General features: G+C 41.1%; 1 protein-coding gene across 2 annotated transcripts in view; it reads left to right on the plus strand.

Moving 5' to 3' along the window:
* Window positions 1-14613, plus strand: part of GON4L (gon-4 like) — a 3426849-nt gene that overhangs the window by 3342025 nt on the left and 70211 nt on the right. The gene's annotated exons all lie outside the window — the stretch shown is intronic.

Here is a 14613-nt window from a genome sequence, read left to right on the forward strand (position 1 = left end):
CAAAATCTTAACAAGTATTAAGAAGACAAGACCTTGAACTACACTTCGCTTTTCCATGGATTACTTACACTGTAGTCAGAAGTAGTATTCAGACTGCCTTGTCTTTTTGTTCAAGAATTTTAAAAGGCTGTTAGGCCTTTTGGACCTCTTTGAAATGACAGTTAATGATGCAAAGTAATGGGATTTATATGGCCTTGACTTTTTATTTGCCACAAACTCCTATATTTGAAGGGGTCATTAACAGTAACGGGAGCCATGGATGAAATCAGCCTACCAACCAAGTACGCATTGTATTGGAGGGTGTATTAGCAGAAAGTAACATTTCAATGACTCTGTGATTTGGGATGGTCAAGTTATAGCTGGATAGGGAAAAAATATTTTATCTCACAATGCAAAGCCTCATGTAAAGTAGTACATAATAACAAAGTTGCTTCATATTGTTAGCAGAGATTAAAGTTTGGTTTTACCTCCTATTTGTGACTCAGTTGAATGTTGATCCTAGCTGAAGACAGTTTGGATCGTTTTATTACATTGGGTGAAATTTAACATAAAAATAGGACAGGAACTAACTAGGATCAAGATGTTCTTCGCGTTTCACTGTTGCAGTCATCTCACTTGGGTTATCTGCCTGCAGGCAACCCTCACTGGGCCCGAATACCATACTTAGTATTTCTGTGTCAGTTGCTGTCGCTGCAGGACTGACGTCAGGGGTATAACAACAGGCAGCCGACGCCATTACATCAGTCTTTCTTGCCGAGGAGCCCAAAGCAGAAGCAGTTAGCAAGTACCGGTCGGCTGCTAACTGAATTTTCGTTTACGAATTGAATAATCCTGAAGTCTTCTAAAGCCAAGTACCCCGTTGGGGATCCTTTTTTCTTGCTGTAACCAATGTCAGAAAAAGTTAACAATTGTCTTGCCTGTGGAAAGCAAATACCACACAGAGATTTTCATTCTTGCTCCATCACCTGTTTAGGCTCAGACCACGACGTACCTCGCTGTCGGTTTTGTGCCTTGTTCAACACCTGAACCATGCGTTGTCGGGCTATCTTTGTCGCTAAATTCTTCCACTCTCGATCTCCATATTCTGAAATGCCTTCAGTAAGCCATCTGACTACTGATATTTTGAAGAAACGTAAGGATAAAGACAGAGACAGACTGCATAGGTCCAAAACTGTCGACGACGCTTCCGTTAAGCTAGTCACCAGTTTGCCGGTAGTCAATGAGGCACTGATGCCCACTTCTATGGATTTGCAGGCCTCTACCGAGACACATTTGGAGTCCGGTATGCCGCAAGATTCTTCTTTGACTATGGAACCCTGCGGATGGCTCTACCTTGGATGGGTTCGGAGCCGCTGTGCAGGCACCGGCTACTGAGGTAGTTCTTCACATTACCGATGTTAGACTCAAACCGATTATTTATTTTTTTTCTAAAACTGCCGAGTTTTTAGGCCAAAAGTACGCGCTATGCCTAGAAAACCGACACCTTCTCCCATGCCTCAACAACAAATGCTTAGAATGGCAGAAGACCTTATTGTGCTGATTAGGGGAAGTCAGCCTTCCCCCTGCTAAGAGGAAAAGAGACCAGTCCCCTGCAGCTTCAACAGACCAGGAGTTTGATGACTCTGAGGTATCTGATTATGAAGACATGCCCTTATCTGCTTATGAGGATTCAGATGCAAAGGAATCCATTCCTTCTGCCTCACCTCCAGAGGATTTTTCTTTTGGTGAAACCTTACATACCTTGAGAGCATTTCCACTGGGAATGCCAAGACTATCTTCAGTCTAAAAAGAGACCCAGAGAATTCCTAGATTTGCCACAGTACAGACCTTTAGCAATCTCCCCTGTCCGGGAGGTTGTTGATGATGTTTTTATGGAATCCAGTCTTACTCCTGACACTTTACCTCCTGCCCCTAGGAAACCAGACAGGTACTACAGAGTACATGACACTCACAAATTTCTTTTCAAAAATCCTGCTGCTGACCCAGAGATCATTCCCCAGGGTCCCAAAGGTATCAAGGCAACTACAGCCAAGAATCCCACCCCTTCAGACAGGGATTCCAGAACTTTGGACAGATGGGGTAAGAAGGTATATACCTCTGCTACTCTTGCTATTAGGGCATTAAATTGTCAGTTTCACATGCTGAAGTACCAGCAATATATTCTTCTTCTTCTTCTTTCAGCTGCTCCAGGTTAGGGGTCGCCACAGCAGATCAACTGTTTCCATTTCTTCCTGTCCTCTGCATCTTGCTCTGTCACACTAACTACCTGCATGTCCTCCCTCACCACATCCATAAACCTTATCTTAGGTCTTCCTCTTTTCCTGTTACCTGGCAGCTTCATCCCTAGCATCTTTTTCCCAATATACTCTGCATCCCTCCTCAGCACATGTCCAAACCAGCGTAATCTTGCCTCTCTGGCTTTGTCTCCAAACCTTCCAACCTGGGCTGACCCTCTAATATACTTATTCCTAATCCCGTCCATCCTCGTCACACCCAGTGCAAATCTTAACATCTTCAACTCTGCCACGTCAAGTACCAGCAATATATTATGGAACTTATTAAACAAAAAGTGGCAACCTTTACAGACTGTGTAGAAAATAAGGAATTGCAGGAGCTTATGCACTCTGCAAGCCAAGTCAGCAACCAGTGCAGTGTGGCTTTGACACCCTAGAGGCATCTTGCCAGGCAGCAGTCACTGGTTCTGTACTGAGAAGACATGCTTGACTCAAGGAGCATACCTTGCCAGACATGTCAAATCAAAGTTATTAGATGCTCCTTTGAATAAGGACAGTTTTTTTTTGGCACCAAAGCAGAAGAGGTTCTTAAAAAGATGGAAGAAAAGTCTAAGTCTATGCAGACTGTTAAAGAATTCTTACAAGTGCAACCACCTAGATTCAGTAGGCATTGCCCTTCCAAACACTGGTCCTTTCCAGCCCCCTCCCGCCCATCTCAGACCAGGCCCAGGGGAATCAGACCACCCAGATTATAGTCTCACGGTAGGCAGAGATCTAAGCAATGGAGTGCCCTCAGCCCCCAAAGCAGGAAGTGGTAAGCCACCTCCTTACGGAAAAAACTCACAATGACTTCTCCACTCCACACCTCTGCCCATTTGCTTGTGCCCCTAGGAGGAAAACTTGCCCTTCATGCAAAAAACTGGATTGCCATCACACAATACCGATGGGTCCTCAACATTGTATCCCAGGGGTACAAATTTTACTTCCATTCACTGCCAACCCCAAGAGGGTTCCCAGTCCTTCCTCCAAACCAGTGGGCAGAGGCTCAAAACCAAGTTCTATCCCTGCTCTCTATCAGAGCTATTCACCTGGTTCCAGTGGAACAGATAGGTCAAGGATTCTATTCCAGACTCTTCCTGGTACCCAGAAAAGAGGGCTGTTGGCACCCAATCCTGGATCTTTCCATTCTCAACACCTTCCTGGTGGTACCAAAATTCAAAATGCTTACCCTGCAACAGCTTCTACCTATGCTAACCAAGGATGCCTGGCTAGTCACCCTAGACTTAAAAGAAGCCTATCTGCACATCCCTATAATGGAATCATGCAAGAACTATCTACGTTTCAGAGCCAGATCTATGCATTATCAGTTCTCTGCACTTCCCTTTGGCTTATCCACTGTGCCCAGAGTATTCACAAAATGCTTGGCTCTAGCCGTTGTATACTGCAGGCAGAGAAATATCCACATTTACCTGTACTTGTATGACTGCCTGATTCAGGCGGACAGTCAGGAATTGGAGTTGCAGCAACTGACATATGTGAAAAACCTCCTCACTTCCCTGGGGTACACCATCAATGCAAAGAAATCAAAACTGGTACCCAGTCAAAGGATTGTATTCCTGGGAGCAAGCTTGGACACAGCATCCCGATGGCATTCCTCACTTCAGAAAAACAAGTATGTCTGACAGCCTACTTCAAACAAACGGCCACCAGAACCCAACTATCCTCAAGAAAAATACTGCAGGCCCTAGGGTTCATGGCCTCATGAATACTGCTAAATCCATATGCAAGACTGCATATGAGGAAACTTCAGTGGTACTTAAAAAGTCTTTGGTGCCAGCATTCTCAGGACCTTGAAACAGACATCCTATCATACCCTGTCTAAGGACAGAGCTTCTTTGGTGGGCAGAAACATGCAACCTCAACAAGGGACTGCCCTTTACTCAACCCCTAGCTGCCCAGACCCTAACCACAGTCGCATCAGACTATGCCTGGAGAACACACATGGACAGCAAATACATTCAGGGCCACCGGAGCCCAAGTCAAATTCATCTGCACATCCACCAAAAAGAGATGCTCGCTGTGCAGAACGCCCTGACAGCTTTCAGATCCCTAATCTTTCCAGGACAACAACTAATAAAAACAGACAACACCACAGTTATGTGGTACATCAACAAGCAGGAGGGAACACATTCCTACCCACTCTGCAGGCTAGCCATAGCTCTGTGGAACACGACATTGGATATGCAAGTCCATCTGCAAGCTCAATTCCTGCCAGGCAAACAAAATTCACTGGCAGACGAGTTAAGCAGAAATCTCCTAGACCCACACAAGTGGCAGTTAGAGCCCAGCACCTTCAACCTTCTGATTCAGAAATAGGGGACTCCAGAGGTGGACCCTTTTGCCTCCCCCTACAACCACCAGCTCAGCAGATTCTGCACCAGGAACCCTCACAGCAGGGCCTGGAAAGTGGATTCCCTATCCTTTCAGTGGGTAAATCTCTCAGTTTATGCATTTCCACCTCTGCCCCTTCTGTCAAGAATATTACTCAAAATAAAACAGGACAGACCGAGGACAATTCTGATTGCCCTGGACTGGCCACGTCAGCACTGATACCCACTCCTGTGCAGCCTGGCATCGGAGCCACCATGGCACCTACATCCGAACCCTACCCTGCTGTCTCAGCAGGAGGGGCAGATTTTGCATCCACAACTGCAAACCCTAAAGCTTGCAGCCTGGCTTATGCCTTGAATCCTATCCCAGCAGCTCTAAGCAAACAGTTGCTGGACGTCATTCTTGAAGCCAGAAGGCCCAGTGCTAGGAAATCCTATGCGGATAAGTGGAAAAGATACTGCTCATGGAGCCTAACTAAAGGAGAGGACACAACTCTGCCCTTTCTGCATTTAATTTTGGATTACTTAGCAGATCTACTCCACAGAGGCCTATCCCTTCTCTTCCATTAAGATTCATGCCTCAGCCGTTTCGGCTCATTACAACACTGAGCCACCTGTCTTCATGCATCCTCTTATCAAACCGTTCCTGAGAGGGGCAAACAACTTAAGGCCACCAAGGAGAGCACCCACCCCCACGTGGGATCTTAACTTTGTACTGCAAAAGCTCACACTTCCACCCTTTGAGCCTGCAGCATCAGCAGACTTAAAATTCCTCTCTTGGAAAACAGCATTGCTTCTAGCCATCACTTCCGCTAGAAGAGTGTCTGAACTACAAGCACTTAGGCTGTGGAACCCTTCATTATTTTCCATGCTGACAGGGTCTCCCTCAGGACAAACCCTTCCTTTATGCCTAAAATGGTGTCCAGTGTGGCTCTTAATCAATCCATACATTTAACAACCTTTTTCCCTAATCCTCAAAATAAAGGGGAAAGGATCTTGCACTCCTTGGACTTCCACAGACAGCTCAGACTTTACCTTCAGGCCTTCAGAAAATCAGACCAGCTATTAGTCAGCTTTGCAACTGGGGCAGAGGGCAAGGCCATTTCTAAACGAACTATATGTAAATGAATAGCACATTGCATCCATTTCTGCTACAAGCACATTGGGAAACCAACCCTGCAGGGGGTCAGAACACACTCCACTAGGGCAACATCTACTTCTACTGCATTTCTCAGGGGAGTCCCTACCAGGGACATCCTGGAAGCTGCTACCTGGAGTTCAGTACACACTTTCACCAAACACTACCATTTTCTTTTCTTCTCCAAATCCAGGGCAGGCTTTGCAAAAGCAGTCCTACATGGCATTCTAGGCAGCCCTACCTCTTCGTGACTGCCTCCACTCTTCTTCAGCTTTGGGAATCCACTCGTGTGTGATGACTGCAATAGTGAAACACAAAGAACATAGTACAGTTGTGTACACTTACCATAAATGTAGATGTTCGAGTGTATTCACTGTTGCAGTCCTGGTTTCCCTCCCTCCAATCCCCGGTTTCTCTCTCATCTCTTTAGGCCTTTACCCACCCCCCTTTTCAGGGGCATGGGTATTGGTATTTACTTTTTACTGGTGGTGGTATCTTCCACCATAACTTAGCTCCCTTTTGGGAGGCTCCTGACATCTGGGGCAAGAAAAACTGATATATTGGCGTCGGCTGCCTGTTTTTATACCCTTGACAACCTGACATCAGTCCTTGAGTGACAGCAACCAATGCAGAAATACTAAGTCTCTGGTATTCGGGCCGACTGAGGGACACCTGCAGGCAGATAACCCAAGTGTGATGACTGCAGCTGTGAGTACACTCGAACATCTACATTTATGGTAAGTGTACACAACTGTACTTTCCTACAGGTCTCTTTTGCAAATTCATACAGACACATTTTATATTGCTGCTATCACTACAGGTGTGGTATAATGAAAAGTATATCCAGATGCTTTTGAAATAATTTTGGCTGGTGAACTTTAAAATAGCATTATTTCAGAGGGTTTCACAATGCTGTCAACCAACATGTAGAACTGAGCATATTGGAATCATCACTGTGCTGCAGATAAAGTTGGGCTTGTCTGGGGAAACTGCTCTGTAGTCCTCCAGGTATTGAAGAGTTTTGCCTGTTATAAAGGGCAATATTGGAAGTAAAAGGAGAATAACAAGGAAACCCCAAAGTACATGCTGCCCTGAGGCAGTTACTGCAAGCAATACTTCTGAAAGTACTGTTGGGCTTACAGTCACCAAAGTCAGTTGCCATTTAACCTAATTTTCAATCAGTAGAGTGCTCCCCTACATGGGGTTATTCCTTCACTGCTTTTCTTGCATCATTTACTGAGTTTCAATTATCAAAACAGCATTTATCATGTGCTATTTGCATTTCTTCCTTCAGAAATCATTGGTTACTTAACTACATTATTCTTTTTTCTCTAATTGCGTTTTTAGTAACCATTTTAAATGTTGCTGTTTTGTACTATAAAAATAGTAGTTGCAGCAACAGAAAATTCAGAACATAAGTGTTTTTTTTTTAATGATAGACATTAAACTTTTCCTCTTATTGGAAGCTTTTTCAACACAAAATCAAATGTTTCATCAGCCATATGTGTAGGCAGAGACCTGCACAAGTAGGATGTTGAATACATAGACATCTTTTTACAACATTCTGAGCAATTAAGACAGTCATCTTTCACTCTTAAAAGTAAATTATGTGCATTATTTGTATATGTTTTATGCTGCAGATAATGTATAATCTTGAATGTTTCATTTGGTAAATAGTTTACATTCGTTTTTTTGTGCTGTATAGATTCCGTTGTTAATATCTCATTCTCCAACTCCCTTTTGGTAACTTGTCAGCAGAGAGAAAATAAAAAAATCATGAACTGAAGTCTTCAAACAGTGCCTAATAAATGCCATTCTTCATGTCATTCTTTGCAGCAATAATATGTTCATATATAATATGTATTCCCCCAAAAATATTGATTAGTTTTTCATACATAAAACCTTCAAGTCTTAAAACTTCTGCTGGAAAATTGCAATCATTTTCAGCTTTTTTTCATGGCATAGATTGCTAAATGCCAGAGCGCTTGTCCAGTCCCAAATTTTTTTTCCTGTAGTCTCTTCAACATACTGCTGTTGCCCACAGTCCAGCAGGTATGTATATTTTTTTTTAAATGACATTATTCTGTTGTCTTCCTAATTATTTATAAGCAAAGTCTTTGAATTATGTGATTTTATGAAAAGATGGTTTATTTCCTGAAAAGTCTACTAACCTCTTTTTATTGCCAGTATGTCTTGGAGTTTCTCCACTGTTTGAGTAATACAGCCAACAAATGCAAGTAAACAAAGTAAAAAAAGTGAAGTTCATACTAACTGTGCTGGTCGCAGCTTTTCCATGTAAAACCTCACAGTTAATAAGACGTTGCCATCTTAACTTGAATGCTCAGTTCTTATACCTAAGGCTTTTCATCTCTCCATTTAAAACCTGTTACTAAATGCTACCATAATAAATGAGTCCTCAGTACATATATTTGAGCCTTTTATCTTCCCTTTTTAAACCTCACAGTTACCATCATAACTGAATTCTCAGTACTTATACTCAAGGCCTTGCATTTCCTCCTATCATTTCATACTGTGGTATTAAACGGCTACATTCATATTAACTGTAGGTGGCACAAAATTCTCAAATAAATCCAGCATTGACATGAAATCCCTTCAGTTCTTCTAGTCATCTGAGAGACACTCAACACTGAGTTTAGCACTGGACTTCCTTGCTACTTAGTACTCGTGCACCTCCCTGCATTTGTTCTTTGTTTTTGATGAAAAGGAAAGGAAAAAATCATCTTTTCTCCTCAAGAAAAGGCATGATTTCCTCCCCTAAAACTGGTAAAGTGTATACTTGTGTTAAACGAAGTACTCATGAAAATTGGCATACCCAGTGTTTGTTTGTGGCCTGCATACAGCTTCCATCCTAGTGTTAATGTCAAGTACAATAAAGCTACAAAGTTAATCTGTTTGAAAACTCTTATCTTCATAATTAATGCAAAAAGAAGCTTTTCAAGAACAAGAGAAGGGAGAGCTTCTGCTGAGAAAGAGAAAAGACAACAAAGGGGAAGAACTCTGATAAGCATTCAGAAATAATTTCAGATAACTAAAAATATTGAATTATCAATAAGCTTATCAGAGGATTGACAGCTGCCAAAACAAGATTCTTAACTAGGCTTTTAGGTTTCCAAAGTCCGTTCTAGCTCTGATGCTACAGCCATTTAAAATTAACATGACACTAGCATCGGTACTTTCGGCTGAACCCCCAGAATAATGTTACAAATGCAAGCATTAACACATCCTGTTCTTTAATGGTTGTAGCTAAGTAGCACAAATCTACAATTCCTAGAGTGGTAATAGCTCTTTCTGAGCTGTCTTGAGGTAGTTATGTTATAGATTATACGCTTTTGCTAAAGAGTATTTTAAAAATGGTCAAGAAGCCACATTGGCCCAATAGTAAACTGCATTAGTAGTGTCTGTGTGAGCTTCATGTAGAAAGAAGGGAGCCTTTGCTGGTACCTGTGGAAATAACAGAGGGGAAAAGAAAACACAGCTCATCCCAGTATCCTTGGAAAAATCAGAAATGCTGCTTGAGTTCCAATCTTGCCTAGACCTAGATTTTAAGGATACATCCTGTCAATCATCAGTCTGCATTGCAGAGGAAATAACCATTTAGAGTAGGTAAACTTAGTGCGTAAAGTTTTCTTCTGCCTAATAGAAGGCCTTCACCTCCCCTGTACTCCCAAGAACAGATAGATGCAGATGCTTGAAGTTGACTGAGTCATTGTGAGGTATCTAATTTCTCTTTCAAGCCATCTGAGATTTTGTGAAGGTAAATCATTACCTTGATACTCAGACACCAGCCCTTAAAAGGAAGACTAGCTTTAGAAAGTACCGTCTGTCATTTGTGATTTATGTAAGTCACAAGGCAGACCTTCCATTCTCCTTCCTTATCCTTACAGACCTAGAACATTATGCCATTAGCTACATTTCCATTTGACAGAGAATCAAAGTTGTTGGGCAGGTATGGTAAAAAGTCTATATTTCTAGTAATTTATTAGTTAGAGATCCTTAATAACATGGCTTTTGTGATGACATACCACAGTTCTGTTTGAATCAGTTACAGGAATGTATACAGAAGTTAACCGAGACTGATTCTTCTTCTTCTTTTGGCTTTTTCCTGGTTAGGGGTCGCCACAGCGGATCACCTGCTGCTCACGATTGGCAGTGGAGTTTTACAGTGTTGAGTTGCCAGCCCGGTGCCCAACCTTCCATGGAAGGCACACGCACTCACACCTAGGGCCAATTTAGAGCATCTAATCCAGCTACAGCATGTCTTTGGGATGTGGGAGGTAACCGGAGCACCCGGAGGAAACCCACACAACCACAGGGAGGACATGCAGACTCCGCACAGAAGGCACCCCAGCTGAGGATCGAACCGGAGAGCCTCTTGCTGTGAGGCGGCAACGCTAACCGCTGTACCACCGCGGCCACCCTAAGTTAACAGAGACTGATACTAAAGGAAAACTAGAACAGTTAAGTGCTGCATCTGATAAGAACTGAGTCTGTACATTAAAGTTTGCTTGTGATGCTGCTTACACATTTTTCAGGACTTGCATGATTGCTGTTCTTTTAAGAATTTGGCTTGAGACAAAAATGCATTCTGATGATGTAATATCAAGAAATTTGAATATAGTTACTTTGGCACTGTCAGCTGGCTGATGACATTGTAACAGACATTGAGGAGAAAATGGTAAAACATTGTCCTGTTTATGAAATATGTTTCATATTGCCATGTCACAGTTCATAAACAAAACTTTCCTACCAGCAAGAAATACTTTTTTTCAGGAGGCAGATGCATATCAGTTTCATAACCAAAGCCGCCCAAACCTAAACAATCACCTTCCACTAAAGGTTTATGAGGAAAAAAAGGATATTTATTTATTTACAGTTTGTTAACCAGGAAAGTCCACTGGGCCATCCATAGCCGTTTTCAGTGGAGGCTTGGGGAGAAAAGCTCCTCGGTACAATAATAAGTAGAATTTTATACATTGCTAATATACAACTAAGAATTAGCTTAAAGTGTAAAAACACAGTTAACAATCCAGTGGCAAGACAAATAGCAGTGACAATTACAGCATTTTGAGGAATTTTTAGAAAACATGACATTAAAGTAGAAAACTTAGATATTCTAAGGAGGCTGAGTGCAAGTACAGCTCCAAATGGAAGATAGATATTCATGTGGAGAAGTTTTGAAGCAGGCAGAATTCTGGGTTCTAATGGCTAAAGGTAGAGCATTCCAATTTTTGGCTAAAGAGTAGGAGTAAAGAAGCTGGCCAGGAGGAAGATTTGGTTTGTAAACCTGTGGAAGTTTCTGATTCTCAGATCTAAGGGACTTCTTTGGGAGGTAGTAAGTGAATACTGAGCTAAGGGCAGGACAATCAGAAGGTTTAAAGATCAGTTCGTGAGCTGTAGTTAGTTGCAGATAGACGAGGTAGTTTGGTACTTCCGGCCATTTTAGGGAGTGTAGAGCAGTACAGTGATGGGCGAAGTTGCGAATTTGGCAATTTTATTATAACAAGTTTCGAGCCTGGCCTTTAGTGTACTTTGAAGGTTGGTAAGTAGCGGGGTGCCATACATGAGGTAAGTGAAGTAGGTAAGTGGAGGCAAGGAGGTAAGTGGAGGCAAGGGTGTGTTTAGAGGAGGGGCTGAGGAAGTGGTTGTGCCTATAGAGGATTCCTAGTTTCTGATAAGTTTTTTGGATGTTATAAGTGAATATCAAATTTTAGGTGTTCTTCTATGGTGACTCCTAGAAGTTTTGTGTGGCTGACAATTTCTTGTGCATTATTTTGAGAATAGATATTGAACACGTTTTTATCTAACATGGATGATTTCTTAAGGGGTGAATAGCATGATCTTGGATTTATTTGGGTTAAGAGCTAGGTGGTTATTATACATCCAGGATTCAGTGGTGAAGACGTTTTGAATTGGAGTTAAGAAATAGTGAGCCAAACAGACAATAGCTGAGTCTGCATAGTGAATAAGAGATCCATGGGTCATAGATAAGTGAAAAATATTGATGAAAATGTTGAATAGGAGGGGACCAAGTATGGAGCCTTGAGGAACTCCAGTAGAGGTGTTAAGGTAAGGACAAAGAGTTTTGCCATTTTGACAGCCTTTTCCTCGTCTTTTAAATAGCTTGAGAACCAGTTGAGAGTGGTGGAGAAAAGTCCTGTGTTAGAGAGTTGTGACAGTAGTAGAGTGGGAAACGGTATCAAAAGCATTTGATAGATCTAAGAAGAGGATAGATACTGTTTTCCCAGCATCATGAGCTGTGTTAATAGTGTCCAAGAAAGGTATGAAGGCAGTTGTAGTAATGTGGGCAGGTCTGAATCCATGTTGCTTAGAAGATAGGAGGTAGTAGTTATGAAGCAGATAGTGCATCAGCTGAATGTGAATGCACTTTTCCAAGATCTTGGAGATAGGAGAAAGAATGGTGATATGACAAAAGTTGGTGATATTTATGTTTTTGCTGTCTTTATGAAGACAGAGAATGAATGCCTTCTTCCATAATTTGGGCATGTAGGATTCATGAATAGATCTATTAATAAGGATACTTGTAAGGAATGCAGTGGCTTCAGCAGCAAGCTCAGATGTGTTAAAGCAGTGTTTCAGCTTAAGGAGTAGTCTTTTTATAGTTGTAATAGAAATGGGATTAGGAGTAGTAGTCTTTTTATAGTTGTAATAGAAATGGGATTAGGAGTGAAACTGCAAGTAAAAGGGGTGTTGAACTTGTGGGTATATGGGGTGCATGTGGAGATGGAGAAGGTAGTAGATGTTTTTGGTGGAGCAGCTTTACTTATGCTGCCTCTAGCATGGAGAAAGCTAGCAGTAATAGTTATAAATTTATAAAGAAAGAGTTAAAGGGAGAGGCTATTTCTTGAGAAGGTTTGTTGGGATGTGGACATGGGTTGTTTTTTATACAAGGGTTCAAGAGTGATGTGACAGAATTCCAGAATTTTGGGGAGTTCTGTTTAAGGTTAGACTGTAGTTTTGAATATTATGCTTTTTATCTTTGTGAACTATTTTTTTTAACTTGGTTATAACAATGTTTAAAATTTATCAGGTCATGCTCATTTCTATTACCTTGGTACTTATTCCATATTTTATTTCTGTTGTGCATCAGATCTTTTGTAGATTTGGTCAGCAGTGGGGCACAGTTTGTTTTGATTCTTTTCAAGCAAAGGGATGCAAGGCTATTTAGCATGTTTAGGAATATAGTATTAAAATAGTCAACAGCGTTGTCAAGTGGGAGAGTTTTTAGCCTTTCAGTAAAACATAAAAAATACCATTCCCACCAAGGAAAATGGTATACATCAGGATTGCGTTGTAGCAATTGCAGTAGAGCTGTATGCATTCAGCCTGTAAGGTAGAGTGCTACAGTCAAGTATAACAATGTGATAGCTATAGAATGCAAATCTAATGGCTGCCAATTGTTTTGTTTACCTCGTATAGCACCTTTCAAGGCTGTCTCTAGGCCAATATTGTTCACATAATGCTCTGTCACCCACAAACATCAAGTAATAAAAGTATATAGGTGAGGTAGCCCACTCCGTGAATTGATATTGTTTGTTGACTTCACAGATATTTCAACCTACTAACAATAAATTGTGTACACCTGCATTGTTTATACTGATATATAGCACACCTACTATATTTGTTATGCTTGTATTTCATACATGTGTGTTCTGCTGTCATTGCAGTCTAGTGTAACACTGTAGTAGTACTGACCGATCATATTTTGGTTCCAGGTAAGCTCTAGGCAAATATCACTCAGTAATCAGCAGTGACTCAGTAGCTCAGTTTGTTAAATGTGCTCATACCTCTCAACCTGGAAACATCAAAAATCTGGACAAGGCCCATGAAAAATAGGTACAAATCTGTACGCTGATTAACATAAAATTTGCATACATAATTAAACAACCCCGCCCACTCCAATGGAATTGTAGGATACAAACTCTGAAATGCAAACTGAAGAACGGAACCAAAATATAGCACCAGAGTCCCACTGCAGCCATTCAAATGTCCCATTATCTGGCTATTTCACCCCATTTACCATAAACACTAATGTGTGCATACTGCTTTACTTCTACAATGATCATTTGGATTTTATTTTTACACTTTACAATACTGTCTCCCAATGAAAATAGACTCCCAACAAATTCAGTATAAAGCTAATAAAACCTAAAATGAAGAAATGTGTTGAGGATTGTAATAAAGACAATTTGTGAGATTTTCTTAAGACACTAGAATACAAAACACTTGCAAATGTGTAATAAAAGGAAAAACAAAGGCTAGAAATTACACATTATGCACACATACGCATAATTCTGAAGAGATTAACAAATTACAATGCATTCAGGACATCAATGCATGGTGGGACAGATACCAAAAGAAAATATAATCAACCAGACTATACAACACAGTGAGAATGTGTACAAGACCATCATCAAAAAGAGAATGTGATTTCAGTGTGTCCATATTTAAACAACTACCTTCTCAATTCCATTTTCTTTGCACATTTTTCAAACATGTGACCACAGCCCTGCAGTGATAATGAATGCCACAGGTATAAAAGTACTGAATACTCTATGCATACTGTTCATATCCATTAATGCCCCCCCAATAAAAATTCTTAAAATTCAAGCAATCTGTCCTCTAAAGGGCAGAGTTGATGAGCCAGAACAGTCAATTCATGATGTGGGAAGTGCCTGAACAAGGAAAACCCCTATGCAGTTCAGCAACAGGAGCAGATCTTCTAACACACTTTAAAACATAACAGAAATACATTGTTTTATTCTAATGTCTTGTACTATAGTCTTATAAGTTAAAGATCATTTCAATTACA

This window comes from Protopterus annectens, chromosome 8.part0, assembly GCF_019279795.1.
Source record: "Protopterus annectens isolate FY-2018-M chromosome 8.part0, PAN1.0, whole genome shotgun sequence".
Lineage (NCBI taxonomy): Eukaryota > Metazoa > Chordata > Ceratodontiformes > Protopteridae > Protopterus > Protopterus annectens.